We start from the raw sequence: 19,076 nt of genomic DNA, 5'->3' as shown, positions 1-19,076 counted from the left end.
TTACGATTACCCTGTATATTGACGTGGAACATTTTGCCAGCTCACGTGATAGCTGCTGAAAATGTATGATTATATCATCCCACACAGGTAAGCTTAGTTTGATGTGGATGACATGTAATTTACCGATTTCTTGTGACACTTCTTGTACCCTTTTTACTGTAATCTGGCCTAAAACTGGCGTCTCTTCATCCTGAATGCTGAGTTGTAACAGTAGATTAGCACTAGAATAGGTTGCTAGCCACGAGGTAGTGTTATGGAAAGAATAGAGAGCTGGAGCATTTTTTCCTGTCACTGAGACATGTGAAAAAAACTGCAAAACAACGAGAGTCAGAGCCAAGTTAAGATTAAAATGGTTTAGTGGGTGTCGTTATTGCATGTAGGTGCAAATTTTAGGAGATAAATCTTTGGGGGACTACACGGGCTGTAGTGGTCATTTCAGATATCGTGGGACTCCCTCTTGCGCGATAATTTTTCCATCTACTGTACATTTGTGTAAAGCTTACACATGTTTAGTCTGTGTATTTATGTGTACATGTATGTGTAGGTTATTGAAAAGTATGTGTATGTATAATTTTTTAGGACTATGTATAAATACGGTAATGATGTAAGTAGGTGAAGCCCTAGCACAGTATACGGTGATGTAAGGCTTCCTAGGTCACTCACCCTATGCTTAACACAGGGGGTCTTAGCCTGTGGGTCAAGACTTGTTTCCTGGTGGTCCACAGAACGATGGAAAGTGACCATAATGTAAAAGAATCATTGTTCATTTTTTTGTGTGCCTTATCGCTTACCTTGATGTGACAAATGTAAAGTTTTGCTGGGTATAGGTGTGTGCGTCTGGGTTGTGCACACTGTTGGCAGTAAGGACAAACACCGTTCTGTGTGGAGTGTTGAACCTGACCTTCCATGCGCCCTGTCTGCCATTCAGTCCAATATACAAACTCTGGTAACAAACAGTGCCCCCTCCTCCTCCAAGTTTCTTCCCGTCACCCTCCTTCTCTTTGTCTCACCCTGCTTTCCTCTCCTCTCATCATGTTTCCTTTTTCTCTCACCTTCTTTCACACTTCCCTCACTTTCCATCCATCTCCCATAAATTGTTTGTTCTTGTCCATCGTTTTTTCAGAGCTCTTCTTTCCTCTCAGCCTTCACGCCCTTTTCTGTTTACACTTTATCCCCATTTCCGAATAGATGGATATGGTTACTCGTGTAAGTAAGCGTTGTTTTTAATGTTTTCCTGTATGAAGAATTATGTTGCAGACAAAGAAGTACACATTTTTTATCGTATTGTTTGATATTGTTTTCGGTACTAAGATCTGATCATTGTTTGTGATTGAAAATGATTTGGAATCGATAATGTAATGACACAGAGTGGTTCATAGATACAACATACTTCTTTAAGTGACCGTCGAACATAAAAAGGTTGACAACCCCAGGTCTGACCCATATTCTGCACACTGTCAAGCTACCCACCCCTCTTCCTGTCTCTGTCCATACTATACGAGTACATACTGTATGTGTATATATATATATATATATATATATATATATATATATATATATATATATATATATATATATATGTGTGTGTGTGTGTGTGTGTGTGTGTGTGTACAAATGACAGTCGCAGTATTTATCATGTCCACTTACCTTTGTATATAATTTTGTACTTGTTTGTCATAATCAGTCTTTCTGTTAGTTTCTCTCTCTGTATTGCTGTATCTGTGTATATTTCGCCGTATTGTGAACACCTTCCCGTAGACCACAAGGAGTAGACGCAAAGGAAGGGATGAAACGTAAAAGAGAAATGCCGGGATATGGCTCTCTGTCTGTCTGTCTCTCTGTCTCTCTCTCTCTCTCTCTCTCTAACACACACACACACACACACACACACACACACACACACACACACACACACACACACACACACACAGATTTTATGCATTATTAATATAGTCTGGAACTTCATAAAAATAAACCATTTTGCTTGGTGAAATTGCAAAAAATAATGTGATTTGCATATTGGGATTGCATTGTCAAGGCAGGGAACAGGTAATTTAGTTGTGTGTGTGTGTGTGTGTGTGTGTGTGTGTGTGTGTGTGTGAGAGAGAGAGGGAGAGAGAGAGAGAGAGAATTTCAATGTCGTCGTTACTCTCCCTTTGTAAAGATTAGAGTTGTGTGTGTGTGTGTGTGTGTATTAAACGGACAGCGAGGGAAAAACACGTAATTCCTATAGAGAGTGCTATTACGTTCTCTTGCCACTCACCGTGTTTGGTATGTTTTGTTTTTCGTTATAATGTTAATGTTCTGTGTAATATTGTGTATACGTATTATCCTAGTGTTCCTCTCTCTCTCTCTCTCTCTCTCTCTCTCACACACACACACACACACACACACACACACACACACACACACACACACACACACACACACACACACACCAGTCACTGTGTATCAGTTTCTGTATATATATATCCACATCTCTCTGTGTTGTGTATATTCCTGTGTATAATATGTATCCACCTCTCTGTGTACGTATTTGCCTGTGTATCTATTAGTGTCTGTTTATCTATTTGCCTGTGTACCTATCAGTGTCCGTTTATCTATTTGCCTGTGTATCTATTAGTGTCCGTTTATCTACCACCTTTGTGACTCCCGCCCTTCTGTCCTCAGGTGAGTTGTGACGTCACCAGAGCCTCAGCCAATCACAGGCCCCCACAGGTAGGGTTTGGGGAGGGGTGGAGGGAATACCTGGAGGAAACTTTGTAGTGGTGGAGAGAGACTTGGAGGAAACTTTGTAGTGGTGGAGAGAGACTTGGAGGAAACTTTGTAGTGGTGGAGAGAGACTTGGAGGAAACTTTGTAGTGGTGGTGAAAGACTTGGAGGAAACTTTGTAGTGGTGGTGAGACTTAGAGGAAACTTTGTAGTTGTGGAGAGACTTGGAGGAAACTTTGTAGTGGTGGTGAAACTTAGAGGAAACTTTGTAGTGGTGGAGAGACTTGGAGGAAACTTTGTAGTGGTGGTGAAACTTAGAGGAAACTTTGTAGTGGTGGAGAGACTTGGAGGAAACTGTGTAGTGGTGGTGAAACTTAGAGGAAACTTTGTAGTGGTGGAGAGACTTGGAGGAAACTGTGTAGTTGTGGAGACTTGGAGGAAACTGTGTAGTTGTGGAGAGACTTGGAGGAAACTGTGTAGTGATGCAGAGAGACTTGGAGGAAACTCCTGTAGTGTTGGAGAGGCTTGGAGGAAACTTTGGAGGGTGGAGAAAGACTTGGAGGAAACTTTGTAATGGTGGAGATACTTGGAGGAAACTTTGGAGGGTGGAGAGAGAGACTTGGAGGAAACTTTGGAGGGTGGAGAGAGATTTGGAGGAAACTTTGGAGGGTGGAGAGAGATTTGGAGGAAACTTTGGAGGGTGGAGAGAGATTTGGAGGAAACTTTGGAGGGTGGAGAGGAATTTGGAGGTATCGTATGGAGAGAAACATTGAGGAAACTGTGGATGGAAGAACTGGGGAAGCTTTGGAGGGGTGGAGAGAAATTTGGAGGAAACACGCGAGATGTAGAGAGAGAGAGAGAGAAATTTAGAGGAAACTTGGGTTATATGGAGTGAAATACGGAGGGAAATTTGAAAGATCGGAGGAAAATTTGGTTGGAAACTTTGGAGGTATGGAGAGAAACGTGGAGGAAACTGTTTAGGGATGGAGGGAAACTTGGAAGAAGCTCTTGAGGGATGGAGGGAAAATTAGGAGGGGTGGAGGGAAACATGGAAGGTGGAGTTTGAAGGATGAGGAGAAGATTGGAGGGATGGAGAGAAACTTTGGAGGGATACCGAGAAACATGGAGGAGTGGAGGGAAAATTTTGAAAGGTGTAAAGAAAACGGAAGAGAAGGCTGACGGAAGATTTGTAGGGATGGAGGGAAATTCGAAGGAAAATCTGGAGGGAGGGAGAGGAACTTGAATGGATGGAGGGAAGTGGAGGAGAAATTTGTAGAGAGAGGGAGGGAGAGAAACTTGGATGGAGGGAAAGTGTTGTGAAAATTCGGAGGGAGGGAGGGAGAGAAGCTTGGATGGAGGGAAAGTGGAGGAAGAATTCGGAGGGAGGGAGGAATAGAAGCTTGGATGGAGGGAGAGTGGAGGAAAAATTTTGAGGGAGGGAGGGAGAGAAAGTGGAGGAAACATATGAAGGGGGAAGGGAAACGTTGATGGAAAAAAAAAAAAAAAAAAAAAAAATGGAGAGAGAGAGAGGGAGTAAGGAAGGAAGGAAGAGAAAGTCATATGGGCGGAGGGAAAGTGTATGAAATATTAAAAGGAATGATAAAACCTTGGAGTAAAAGGAGTAAGATGATGATGGTGACGATAAGAAATGAAATGCTTAAGATAATAGTAAAGGGAAATCCTGAATAGTGTTGTATGGAAGCCAGACCGTCGTGTGGTGGTCTCTTAGTATACAATTACCTGTTCGTTATTTTATTATTACCCCCTCCAGGTGATTTGATCCGACGGGAGACTTTGGGGGGGGGGGAGGATAGCTAAAGGCTTCTTCTATGTCTAACCCCTCCTGTTCGAAAAGCCTTCCTTGAATTGAGCATTATCTTGTGAATAATAAGAATACTTTGTCATGAGGATGAAGGTCTGGTGGTTTTGTGTCCGCACCCCAACATCACTTAAACCCCTTCACCACGAGTACCTCATGTTTGTGCCACACGAGTTTATCCACGGCAGGGGAGCACCCTGGTGGTGGAGAGGGTCATCAAGCCCGCATAGAACTCCTCCAGTTTGTGATATCTTTCTTGACCAATAAAATCGTCTGGAAGCAGCAAGAATGATATATCAACATCTTAAGCTGAGGTGGTTGGGTCTCACCTACACTTTCCAAAGGGTAGTGCGGTATTATGGGGCTGGAGTATTATAGTGGTAATGATGATGCTTCTCCTGGTATTGCAAATAAAAATAATAATCATATTCTGAGATATTTTTTTAGGTTGGAATAAGGATTGTCATAGTGATGGTGATGCAACCGTAATCGAAGTCTCTGTATAGTTCACCACAGAACAGTACCTTTTTCTTGAAGGTTAGAGTGTTAGCCTGCATTAACCCTTCCCAGTGCTGGCAAAGTACGGATGGCAAAGGGGTCTATGTAATACGAGTGATGCTTGTGAAATTAGAAGTATTATAATGACTGTGTATGTCGGAGTGTATACAGTACGTGTATTTATGTTATCAGTATAACCTACTGTTCAGAGATATGCAAGTTATAAAAGGACATACCATCAGCACACACTGCATCACCTTCAGTCTGATGACACATTTCCATTTTGAACGGTTTGTCAGCAGACAGTTGTATTCAGCCGAGGAAGAATGTGTCGGTAGTGGTGTTAATGAAGGTCTTATCTAACTCTTCCAGTTGATAAAATGTCGCCAGAGCTGAATCTAGTCGTCAGGTGGTACCAGTAATGGAATACAAAACACATCATCGGGGTGAAGGGGTAATTGACTGACGCAGCTTTGGTGTCGAACGCTGCCCTCGGGACATACGCATCGCGAGATGAGTACGTTAACTACCGAGTCACCACAGCCTTACTGATGCTAATTTTTTAATCCTTAATACAAAGCCAAATAAATGTAATGACAAGACAAACAACAAAACAATCACCAACCCTAATTTACGGTCAGCCAAACCTGTGGTATGGAGGGTGCAGTTGGGTCCCTCACAGGTACCTGCCCTTCCACCTGCTGCACCTTTCACCTGACCTACATTCCTCAGTAGGGGACCCGGCCACTCAACTGTGACACACTGGGCACAAACTGTTGACTTCGGCAGCATATATTAAATGTCAAAGTGAGGCAGGTAGGCTATACTTTGGTGGGGATAGATGGGGTAGATGGGTGCATGGCAGGTGGGTGGAGTATATTGTTGGTTGTGAGTGAATAAGTGAAGGTGGTTACGTGGCAGGTGGGCTAGGTGGTGTATTGGTGAGTGTAGGTGGGTTAGAGTGGATTTTACGAGGCGTGTTAGTAGGTGAGGGTGGGTATTGATGATAAGACGAGTGTAGTGGTGGGTATATGGGCTTGACTTATGGGAGGGAAGTGTATGTAGACAGAATGGATCTAGGTTTGCTAGTGGGTGAAGATGAGTAGATGGATGGGTGTGAGTTAAATAGGTAGTTGATGGGATATACTGTAGTGGATGGAGGTGGGTTAGAGTGATGGGTAGAATGGATTTGACGGTGTGGGTTAGTGAGTGAAGACGAGTGAGTGTAGGTGTTGATGTGAATGAGAACGACTAAATTAGTGTAGTGGGTGTAGATGGGAAGTAAGGTGTAGGTAGTGTGTGAGTGAGAGATGGGTGGAGGTGGGGGTAGGTGGGTTAAGTGGGAGTCAGTAGCTGGGGACATGATTGTAAGTGGGCGAAGCTCTTAATCCCGTCAGCCCGGGGAAGTCTGTCATATATTCTTGCTGACACAGGCCACATGTCTTTGTTTATCTATTTTACCTCTACTGTAGGGTCTGAGGTACAGTTGTCAGTCACCCCACCATTTGCTACGAGGCCTCTCTCCTAAGCTGATAAAAATTCTGGTGGTATCAAGAATAGATTTAAGACAGAAAAATCGTCATCGTACTTGAAGGTGTTTAAATGTAAGCAGCTGGCGAACGCAGTCTTGAAAATAGAAATCAGTTATTAACTACGCTACTGGGACTTCCCCCCCCCCTCCTTTTTTTTTTTTTTTCTACTTCCATACAGTTTCACTTACCTCAGGTGGGACCTCGTTTTGCAGGGGTTACAAACAACCTGCGTTAACCCCTTCACAGTGATTTATATATATTTTTTATCTTTTATTCTTGCTACCGTCAGGCGGGGGTAGTCAGCAGGAAGACCCTCTCGTATTGAATAGGTTAAAACAGCTCATATTAATTCAGTCATTGCTATGGCGCATTATACTTAATTCCTCGTACCGACAGACGATTTAGTCATCGCAAAGGGATACCTGGTGGTGAAGGGGTTGAGATAAGAAGGTACTGGTTTGAAAGTAGTTGTGGAATATTAGCATGTGATGTACCGGAGTTGCCAGCACAGTAGTGGCTGAATGCAGTTAACCTGATATGTACCTTATGGCAGGGAGTAGAATGGTACACAAATTTACTCAGGGATTTAGTTCATTTGGTATCCGTTGATACTTGAAGAATAATTAGACAAAATTATTGACCTCAAAATGGTTTGCTATGAGATAAACATTATTGAGATACATGTACTGGATTAAAAAGTAGATGTCTTATGCTGTATATATTTACCTATTTTTGCGTGTATATACAGTATATACGGTATATATATATATATATATATATATATATATATATATATATATATATATATATATATATATATATATATATATCTATATATCTATATATATATATATATATATATATATATATACAACTTAACAAGGACAATTTAATCATTCTCTCTCTCTCTCTCTCTCTCTCTCTCTCTCTCTCTCTCTCTCTCTCTCTCTCTCAGCACCACAAATTTAATAAAAGAGCCAATTTCATTTTGCATTCATTAATAGTGTTTTGCATAATGGAGTAAGATGGCTTCGTTAGGGAGCAAGGTGGCCTGAGTGCACTGTGGCTGTTATATTAGTATTTCCCTTATTATGGGTATTATTATTATTATTATTAATATTATTATTATTATTATTTTATTTATTGTGAGCTTATTTTGATTGTTGTTTACGTTGGTGGTGATGGCGTGATGCTGCTGGTGTTGTGATGGTGATGATGATGGTGGTGATGATTTTACATACATACATTGTCTAATCCTGTGAAGCCCCATGATCTTAAGAGCCCGGGGCCAGGCAAGTCGTTCTTGACATTTAAGATAAGAGTGACCAGCCTCACTCATCCCTGAGTGGCATTACGTGAGCAATAAACCCCAAACACCCTTTGGATATAAACCTTCACTGGCTCAATCCGATTGGAGCGCCATAATTACCCACTAAACCATCAGGCGCCATAATTTGGTTATATGGTTACCACCCAGCGTAGTAAATGGTTTCCTGGTGTACAGGAAACCGTTTGGTGTGTCACTCAGTGTAGAGTCACCCGTTGACAGAAGGAAGAGGAAAGAATGAAGGAAAGAAAAACAGAAAAGGAAGGAAGGAAGAGAGGAAAGGGCAGTCACCCGAGAGCAGCACTACATCTAGTGAGCAGATGGTGAGCGTCCCCTCCTAGCACCACGATGATGATGATGATGATGATGATGATGATGATGATGATGATGATGATTGTTGTTCTTGGTGGTGGTGGTGTTGTTGTTAATGTATTGTATTCCTGTTTGAACTTCGTAATAATAGGAATCTGTGTATAATTTTTTGTGGTAATAGTTGTCATAATCGAAGAATATTACTACTACGACCACAAATAGTTATTTTGGACTTGCAGAGCATTATCCATTGTTTTTTATCATTTATCATTTAATCACTTATCATCACCAGCACATGCCGCACACATCCATCGCCATGACAACAACACAGATACAAGCCTGGCTCCTGGACCAAAACAAACGCACGTGGCATGTCAGCTGTTTTTTGTTTACATCGGGGAACCGGGGAGGGGAGGACAGGGCGGCCATGTTTAAATGTCTTGGTGAAAGTGCACTGAGGTGGAGGGAGCATTTAGAGCAGAAGCGATTGTGCTGTAGTGGACTGTGGTTGTTGTGGTGGTGAAAGTGATGGTAGCTGTGGTTGTTTTGTGGTAGCATTCGTGGTGGTAGTTGTGGCTGAAAGGTTGGTGAATGTTGTGAGGGGGATGGCAGTTCTGGTAGTTGTTGTAGAGGTAGTGGTAGTCATAGTTGTTTCGGTTAGGGATGAAGTGAAAGAAGTAGTAGTGGTTGTGATGGTGGTGGTAAAGTAGTAGTGGTAGTTGTTATAGTTGCTGTAGTTAAGGTAACGATAGTAAATAGTATTGTTAGTAATGGTTGTAGTGGGTGAGAGGATAGTGATAGTTGTGATGAAAGTAAAGTTTATGATGCTAATGGTAGTATGTTATGGTTTTAGTTGTGGTAATGACTTATAAGGGTTGTTTTGATAGTTGTGGTTGTGATGAGAGTGGTAGTCGTGGCAGTTGCTGGTGTGATAGTAGTTATGGTAATGTTAAATGATGATGGTGGTGGTGGTTGTGATGAGAGTGGTAGTCGTGGCAGTTGCTGGTGTGATAGTAGTTATGGTAATGTTAAATGATGATGGTGGTGGTGGTTGTGATCATGGTGGTGGTTTTTGTACATATGCTCTCTTTTAGGGACAGGTGTCTACGTATTTATGTATGCATTCATGTTTATTCATCTGCTCGTGTGTGTGTGTGTGTGTGTGTGTGTGTGTGTGTGTGTGTGTGTGTGTGTGAGGCAGGAACCGTCTCAGGTAGTCAGGAGAGTTGACTAAAACCGTCTGACACACACACATTAATAGTATTACTGATAGAATAGCTATGATTTTGATATGAATTATTATGATTATGTTTGTAAGAGTAATATTGCCAGTGATATTGCCAGTGCTGGTAATGTTGCAACTGTTACCACCACTGCCGATATTATCATCATCATCATCATCATGCTGCAGACCTCCTTTCCCACCCACGGGTGGTATGAGGTAGGGTCCAGAAAACCAGGAAAAACAATGGTCTAATGACATACTAAGTTTATCCAGTTGAATGGGCCACATTCATTCATCATTGAAGCCCTCGGAATCCTGGCTCCATCGGATGGGTACAGCTCATTTTCCATGTAGCTTTCCATTCATCCACCCGACACGAGTCCGTCCAAAATTTATGTTAAAAGCGGTGCCAAACCCTGGTCATTCACTCCTCACAGAATTCATCCAACCAGGTGCTCGATCGCTTGTTACTTCTGTATCATCATTAGCTTCTGTACCTCTCTTTCCTGCACCCTTATTTACCATATCTTTTAACCATATTCTAGGCCTTTCACGCCTCCTGCCACCTTCATATTCCCTCATTCAATTAGCCATTCAGTATGCTGACGTAATTATTTTCTTACTACCACCACAGAGGTTTTATTAACCTCAGGGAGGATCTTGTACTGATGGAGCATATATATATATATATATATTACACACAAATATATATATATATATATACACACACAATATATATATGTGTATTTTATATATATATATATATATGTGTGTGTGTGTATTTTATATATATATATATATATATATATATATATATATATATATATATATATATATGTATATATATGTGTGTGTGTGTGTATTTTATATATATATATGTATACGGTATATAAGTACACACTTCCGTATGAGTACGCCCGCTTTTCATTCTTACAATCAACACACGATACACACACACACACACACACACACACACACACACACACACACACTTCCGTATGAGTACGCCCGCTTTTCATTTTTACACTCAACATACGATATTTTATTTTTACTCAAGAATTCCTTTTCACCAGTAGGGTTAAAATAACATTTCAAACCTTTCCCGTGCGACGACTCCTTTTTAAAAATTCCCGCCACCACCAGACGGTTTTCTTTATCACAGAATGAATCTCTGGTAGGGTGACCCTTTCACTAGAACTATGATTTTATTAATATTAAGTGTTGTTGGTACCACAGGATTGTTGTTGAGGTTAGAACGGATCACACAGTAAATGGTAAGAAAACACTTGTTAACACCTACACTGAGATGACTTATAAATGTTTTTACTACACCTACACGATTTTATTTGGCGTAGGAGAGATTTTATTTGGCTTAGGAGAGACTTGTCGAACAAGATGGGTTAGGTATACGTGGTAGCCATTATTACCCCCCTCTCCCCAACACACACTTCAGGAGGTGTGACGTGAGGTGAGTACAACCTGCATGTTGGAGTAACAAGATCAAAATGAACAACACGACATGGCATTGAAGTTAATTCCTTCGGGACCATGACGCGCTTGTGTTGTGTTTTATCATCTGTAGACGATTTTATTAAGCTTAGAAAAACATCTCGTACTGAAGGGCTTAAAAAAGGCCTTTATTAACCCTTTTGGTACGATGACGCGTTTGTTATATTGTCACCGGAAGTTCTTTAATGGTGACGAACCACCTGTGTCAGCCTCACTGAGTACGGCATCGCGTGTCACTGTGTGTATTACTACCACCACCACACGATTTTCCTGACCTCTTTAAGGACCCTTTGTACTGACAGTGTTTGAACCAGATTCTGTCTCTGTCATTCACAGAGTTCCCCTTGGAACTGATTGAAATCACCCACAGGTAAACAAAATGAAAAAGACAGCCTCGGTATAGTAAAGATGATTCCATCCAAATCTTGCTTTTTTTAGAAATTGTAGAAGTTCGAGGCTAGATTGCTGTAACCCAAATTATTTTAGTCCCCTCTCCCGCCTCCAGACGATTGTGTTCAGACTAGGAACGACTTTTCTGCTTGAGAGATTATTTTAGCCTCCATTAGCCCCGCCATTACCACACGTCTGAAGTTGAATACTGTCCTCTAGATATCAAGAATAAACTAAGACGTCATCATATTGAGTGGGTGAATGGTAGGAGATCGACCCACATCCCTATTACCATCTCAGAATAAAAATAAATAAATAAAGTGACCTGAAAGAATCGAACCCATGCACGAAAAAGGATTGGAAAAATGTAGTGGGGAATAACAACGACCGAAACTACAAACACTCCTACATATACTCATATATTTCCATGTCTGTATCTCTGTTTAATCTGCCTGGCGTCGCGTCCTGTAAGGGGTGACTGCTTCGAAAGGACGTGGATGCGTTTCTGTGCCTACTCATTAACGACCCCCTCTCTTCCTACGCCACGCCACCTTTTGCACATACTCCCTCGCACCTTTTTCCTGTCTCCGTTTACATTTCCTTCCAGCTCTATCATGCAAATACCGAAACACATCCACCAATCGACTCTGCCAGAGAGAGAGAGAGAGAGAGAGTTTGTCCTTTGACCTTCAGATGACCTACTGTCCCTTCGTCTGTGTGTGTGTGTATTTGTGTGTGTGTGTGTGTGTGTGTGTGTGTGTGTGTGTGTGATTCCGCTTTTTTCCCCCTTCATCAACTTATCATCTGCTTCTCAGGCTATTTCTCTCTCTCTCTCTCTCTCTCTCTCTCTCTCAATAGAATGCCACAATATGCCTGGCTTTAAATTCTTTGAGGCCGAGAATTTGGTTGGCATTTGTTTTGTATGAGAAAGAGAGAGGGGGGAGGGGGAAGAGAGAGAGAGAGGGAAGGGAGAGAGAAGAGGGAAGGGAGGGGCAGATGGAGAGGGAAGTAAAAATAGGGAAATAAGGAGGTAAATGAAGGAAGGGAGGGAGGATGTGGGGGAGAAGGAAGCAAGGAAGATTTCGAGAAGAGAAGGAGGGTGGAATGATGGGAAGGAGGATGGATGGATGAAAGTAAATGAGAGTGGGTGGAGAAGCATGGAGGAAGGAAGGAAGGAGGGGTTAGAGACGGAGGGGAAAGACGGGAGGGAGGGAGAGAAATGATGGATGAATGGAAGGAAGGTAGAGACAAGGTAGAATGGATAATGGATGCAAGAAAGAAAAGATCGCAAAAAGAAAGAAAAAAAAAAAAGGACTGTGGAAAGAAAGACTAGGGGAGAGAGAGAGAGAGAGAGAGAGAGAGATATGGGGGGGGGGGTAGAGAGAGACATAGCCTGGATTCCTTTGGTCTCCACAATATCGTGACTTATCTCAGCCTCACAGGGAGGGGGGCGGGGGGAGAGAAAGAGAGGAGGAGCAGGGTCAGATGGAGAGAGGGGAGGGGGGAGGAAGGAGGGAAGAAGCAAGGAGAGACAGAGAGAGGAGAGAGAGGGAGGGGAGAGGGGGGAATGAGTAGGGAAAGATGGATGGGGGGGGAACAAAGAAGTAGCAGGGACGAATGGAGAGAGAGAGGGGGGGGGGAAGCAGCAGGGACAGATGGAAGGGGGGGGGGAGGAAGAGGGAAGAGAAAAGGAGGGAATTGATGAGAACTTAGGAAAGGTGGAAATGACAGTAAAGACAGGAGGAGGTTAGGGAGATGGGAAGGGGGAAGCGGGGAGGAATGAAGATAGGGAAAGTGGGGGAGGAGGTAGGAAGGGAGGGGAAGAAGGAGGTAGGGCAGGAAGGAAGAGGTAAGCTAAACAGTAGTGATGGAAGGAAACAGTGAGGATGGGAGGAATGAGAGAGGGGCGAAGGGTTGGAGGGAAAAGAGGGGAGAAGGAGGGAAGGAGATAGGATTTAGGAATGAAGGATCGACGGAAAAATGGGAAGAAGGGAGAGAGGAGAAAAAGAGGCATTGAGAGAGATGGAGGGAGAGAAAGGAGGAGGTGAGATGGGAGGGACGGGGAGGTGGAAGGGAGGAAGGATGGAGGAAAAGAAGGATGAAGGCTGAGAGAGAGAGAGAGACGGAGGCAGAGTTGTTACCTCACTTAGGCCTATTCACAATAACAATAACTCTCTCTCTCTTTCTCTCTCTCTCTCTCTCTCTCCAAATTAGGATGAGAGGAGAAACAGTACACTCACCTTGACGTCATAACAGTAACAACAACAGCCTCATCAACAACATCAACAATTATCAGTCACCACCATCAGTTACAACAGCATTGTATGTAATATATATATATACAGTTTCACCACCACCACCACCCAGCAACAACAACAACACACCCAGCAGCACTGGCACAATACAAGAGGCACAAAATCGATGCCTCCTCTTATAGTTCTCTTCTGGCCACACTTCATTCCTCTCACTCACCTTTCACTTCTTGCCAGCCATCTTGTCTTCATTTTGTTTATCTTCACACGTCTTGTCCAAATTTTCATTCTTGTTCTTTTACACGACCTCTGCTTCCTGGCCTCCCCCACCTTCATCGAACTATTATGGTTATTATTATCACCCGCCTTGGTGTTTGCCCGCGTCTGTGTGTGTGTGTGTGTGTGTGTGTGTGTGTGTGTGTGTGTGTGTTACTATTATATCACATGAACGACTTGAGCAATCAACATGAAACCTTCAGGGTATCAAGATATGGCCAAAATCTTGGACGAGTTCGAAAATGGGCACTCGGGGTCAAGGTCTAGGTCACCAAAATGGCTACCAAAGACCAACTAGAGTCTTAATATGGATTTTTTTTTTTTTTTTTTTGGTGAAATGCAGTGGCTGAATTCCGTAGAGTTTTGCGAATTTTCTTCACAGTTGGTTTTTAAGTAACTTGTAAATTAGTCAACAGCATATTCTGGCGGGCGATTAGCACTGGGCTCCCGAATGCTTTTCTTTCGTTATTATTATTATTATTATTATTATTATTATTATTATTATTATTTTTGATACCATTTCTTCATTTCTTACTCGTAATATCAGCCTGGTCTCCTCATGTTCTTCACCTCCATATCATATTTATTATTATTATTATTATTATTATTATTATTGCTGTTGTTGTTGTTGCTGTTCCTCATTTTCTTCACCTCCACATCATGTATTATTATTATTATTATTATTGTTGTTTCATTTCGTGCACGTTATCAGGCTTTTCTCCTCACTTTATTCACCTCCACATCATCATATTTTATTATTACTGTTATTATTATGATGGTGATGATGATAATGATGGTGACGATGATGATGATGATTATCATCATCGTCATATTATTATTATTATTATTATTACTACCACCGCCTCATGTCATACTCTTGTTATCAGTCTGGTCTCCTGACTTTCTCCACCTGCACATGATCACATATCCCGTCCTCACCATCTCCACCTATCATCACATTCACAGTCCCTCCAATATATTCTCATCATCAAATCATTCCCCGTCATTCACCAGTCATTTTCATGTTTTTCACAAATTCCTTTCAAGCCCTAATTAATTCACCCGTGCACGATGCAGTCCTGGATTTTTACATTATGTCTAGCTATCGTTCATTATTATTATTATTATTATTATTATTATTATTATTATTATTATTATTATTATTATTATTATTGCATTATCAAGAGCTTAGGGGCTCGGGGCTAATCTGTTTAGTCCTGATATTTAGTCTTTTCAATCCGATGACGCATATTTTAGTTTCTTCTTGCCATCTGCAGACGGTTTTAGACACCTCTGGAGGGACTTTTCTAGTGGACAGGTTATAGCAGCCTTGATGTACCCATTCACAAAGACATCCCCCCCCCCCCACCTCCATGCTGAATACCGTATAACTAGTGGAAGCAAAAATAACAAACCAAAAAAAAAAAAAAAAAGTGTGACCAGTCGCTCTTCCCTCAGCGGCATTATGTGAGCAGTCAACCCAGCCCACCTTCTGATGTAAACCCTTTTGGACGATTGGAATGTAACCCACAAGATTACCAGGTGTCAGTTTAATGTAAAGTGTGTGTGATTGTGGTGGTAGGAAAGGTAGCGTAAAATGTAAAGATGATTCGCACTGCCATTCAGTATTCAAAGCGTTTGGAGTCTAAGTATTAGCCTATGTTCTTTTCACTTTAACTTGGCCTAAAATTGCCATCCCTCTGTCTTGAATGCTGACCTGTGACAAGGGATTAGCACAGGGACGTACCCGTAGGCGCAAGGTGGTGCAATGATAAAGATGTACTCGTAGGGCCGTAGCATTACCTGTGTCTGCCACATGAAATAAGCCTCAATTGGACGAAAATCTGGACCAAGTTAAGGTGAAGAGAGTACAGTCAAACCCCTTCACCACGAGGACATGATTATCGTTTTCATCAGGCCGCCTTCAAACTACTTTACAGAATTTTGGCTGGATCTCTTGTGGTTGATGGCTTGCTATTCCCTCCAGCTCAAAAATAATCCCCTAAGCTGACTAAACCCGCCTGGAAGATGCTGGAATAAGTGAGGGAAAGACGTCCTGAGGTTGAAGGGATTAATTACTAGTTATTCTGATCTTTTCCGTGGCTTCCTCTCAAGTTTCCAGTGTATTGTCTTGTCCTGAACTAAATTCTTACGATATACGTGTAAATTACTGATCAGATGTACAGCATGTGGAATATAATTGTGTGAGTTAAAGGGTGGGTGGAGGAGCGAAGATGAATATGGTTACACACACACACACACACACACACACACACACACACACACACACACACACACACACACACACACACACACACGGATAGAAGTTGTTGAGCGATATATAAATCTTTTCAGTCCGATGACTTTCTTCGTGTACTTCTTATCTCCACAACGTTATATTAACTTTCGGACAAAACTTTTGGAATGGGAAGGATTAGGTGGACGTTTAGTTAACCCCGTGGCTGCTGAAGTTGTTGTTAATGGATCAGGGAAATTGACAGGCGGAAGATGGATTAATAGGAGAAATATATCAACTGAAGAGGCTTATTCCGCATCACATACTCATTTCTCTCTCTCTCTCTCTCTCTCTCTCTCTCTCTCTCTCTCTCTCTCTCTCCCATTTTCTCCCTAGCTTCTTCCACCTCAGTTTTTGGGTATTCTCTCCCCTCGAAATTATTTGTAGACCAATATATTTTTCCTGTTATCCTTCAGAATTTGTTTCCATATTCCAATTTATTCAGTCAGTATTTATCCATAATTTGTTTTTGCTTGCCCTTTATTCCCAGTTTGTTTCATGTCCTTTATTCCCAGTTTGTTTCATGTCCTTTATTCCCAGTTTGTTTCATGTCCTTTATTCCCAGTTTGTTTCATGTCCTTTATTCCCAGTTTGTTTCATGTCCTTTATTCCCAGTTTGTTTCATGCCCTTTATTCCCAGTTTGTTTCATGTCCTTTATTCCCAGTTTGTTTCACTCCCTTTATTCCCAGTTTGTTTCATGCCCTTTATTCCCATTTTGTTTCATGCCCTTTATTCCCAATTTGTTTCACTCACCCTTTATTCCCATTTTGTTTCATGTCCTTTATTCTCAGTTTGTTTCACTCCTGCCCTTTATTCCCAGTGTGTTCCGGTCCGCCATTCGTGGGCCAATTTGTTCCAGCTGCCCTTTACTGCGGAACGTTTGGTCTGGAACGAATCAGGTAACACCAACAATAGATGACGTCACGGCCACAAGGAGACTAGCTGTCTATCGCCCCATCTGTCTATCTATCTATCTATCTATCAGTAGTCGTATGTGTGCATTTACCAATCTATTTTTATTTGAAGTCTGTCAGTATTGCGTGTAGTAAGATACGTATTTACATCTATCTATCTATCTTCCTCGTTGTCTATCTGCCTGCCTGTGGTAATGCTGCCTTTTTTTGTGCCCTTTTATCGTGTGTCAGGCTTCATCTCTGTCTGTCTGTCTGTCTGTCTGTCTCTCTCTCTCTCTCTCTCTCTCTCTCTCTCTCTCTCATACTGGAAGGCTTACATTAAAGACACGTTTAACGAACAAAGGAGAGAGAGAGAGAGAGAGAGGGAGAAAGAAAGAAAGAAAGAAAGAGAGAGAGAAAGAGAGAGAGAGAGAGAGAGAGAGAGAGAGAGAGGGACTTAGACTTCTAACTCAATCTTTTTCTGTCCAACTTTGTCCTTCGCTCACGTTCTTTACTCTTTTTTTTTTTTTTTCTCTCTCTCCCCTCCTTCCCTTTCTCTCCTCGTTTCCATCTTGCATTTCCTTTCTTCTTTCCTCCCTTCATTTCTTTCCTCCCTCCTGAATTTCCTTCCCTCCTTCGTTCCTTCCTAAATCCCCTTTCCATCCATCCTTCCTTCCATCCACCTCCTACATGTCCTTCACCTGTTCATTCTATTTGTCATTCTCTCCTGCTTTCCTTCTTAATCTATGTTTTTTCCTTCTTTTCTCTCCGTAGTTTCATTTTCCTTCCCTTTTTCTGTATATTATTTCGCTTCATTTCTTCCTGTCTCTCGTCCTCCTCTGTTTCTTCCCTTCATGCATTCCTCGCATCCTTCTTTCCTGTGTCCTGCCTTCCTTCCTTCTTTCACCTTATGTTCTTTCCTCCCATTCTTCCTTCCTTTCTTCCATCCTTCCATCCTTCGTTTATTCATTCTTTCATCCTTATGTTCCTTTCCTGTGTTACCTTTCGCCTTTCCTTCTTCTTTCATATATTTTCTTCCTTTCCTCCCTTCCTTCCCTCCTTGCTTCCTTCCACTGTATTTCCCTCTTCATTTCTTCCTCCTTTCCTTTATTCTCGTTTCTCTCTCCTTTCATTTCCCCCCATCCCCCCCCCTCTCTCTCTCTCCTTCCTGTTTTCCCTCCAGCTTACCTATTATCTTCCCTTTCTACTTCCTCTCCCCTTATTCTCCCTTAGATATTTTTTCTCCCTCCCCACTTCTCTCTCCCCCATTTCCTCCATACGCTTCCTTCGTTTCCGCCTTCCCTCCCTCCGTTACTTCCTTCCGTTAAACAGTTTCCCATCATTTCCTTAAAGCCCTCCATTCCTCTCTCTCTCTCTCTCTCTCTCTCTCTCTCTCTCTCTCCCCAGACAATGCCTTAACACTTCCTTGTTTCCCTCCCTCTCTCCCTCCCTCCCTTTCTTCCCTCCGCCAGACAATACCTAAACACTTCCTTATTTCCCTCCCTCTTTTCTCTCCCTTCTCTCCGTCCTTGCTACTTCCCTCCTCTCTTCTCTCCCTACTGCCCTCTATTCACTCCCTTATTACCCCCATTGCCTTCCTTTCCCTCCTTCCTCTTTGTCTTTCTTCTTTTTTCCTCTTTTTCTCTCCCTCTCTCCTCTTTGCTTCCCTCCTTCTCTCCCTCCCTTTCTCTCCATCCCTTCCTCCTCCTTTCTCTCCCTGTCTCTTCTTTTTCTCTCCCTTCCTCCCTCCACTATTCTCCCCCTCTCTCCTAATTCTTTATCTCCCTCCCTTCCTCCTCTTTTCTCTCCCTCCATAAACTTCCTTAACACTTCCTCATTTCCCTCCTTCCCTCCCTTTCTTTTCTATCCCTTCTGGTTTCACTCCCTTCTTCCCTTCTGTTTTTTTTTTCCCTCCATCGCACCCTCCCTTCTGTTTTCTCTCCCTCCCCTCCCACCCTCCCTTCTGTTTTCTCTCCCTCCCTCCCTGCCTCCTCCATACACACATCTTAAAGGTGTTGTTCCCGTCTTGAGAAC

The 19,076-nt window shown here is 42.3% G+C and overlaps 1 protein-coding gene across 1 annotated transcript in view; it reads left to right on the top strand.

Moving 5' to 3' along the window:
- The window catches only part of norpA (no receptor potential A), a 506,175-nt gene that overhangs the window by 120,063 nt on the left and 367,036 nt on the right, over positions 1 to 19,076 (top strand). Inside the window, exon 2 of the mRNA XM_080274227.1 lies at positions 16,970 to 17,048. The gene's annotated coding sequence lies outside the window, so the exon portion shown is untranslated. The remainder of the gene's footprint in view (positions 1 to 16,969; positions 17,049 to 19,076) is intronic.

Source organism: Coenobita brevimanus, chromosome 57, assembly GCF_032717465.1.
Source record: "Coenobita brevimanus isolate Jiangsu-jjx chromosome 57, ASM3271746v2, whole genome shotgun sequence".
NCBI classification, from domain to species: Eukaryota; Metazoa; Arthropoda; class Malacostraca; order Decapoda; family Coenobitidae; genus Coenobita; species Coenobita brevimanus.
This window is presented reverse-complemented; position numbering and strand designations above follow the sequence as displayed.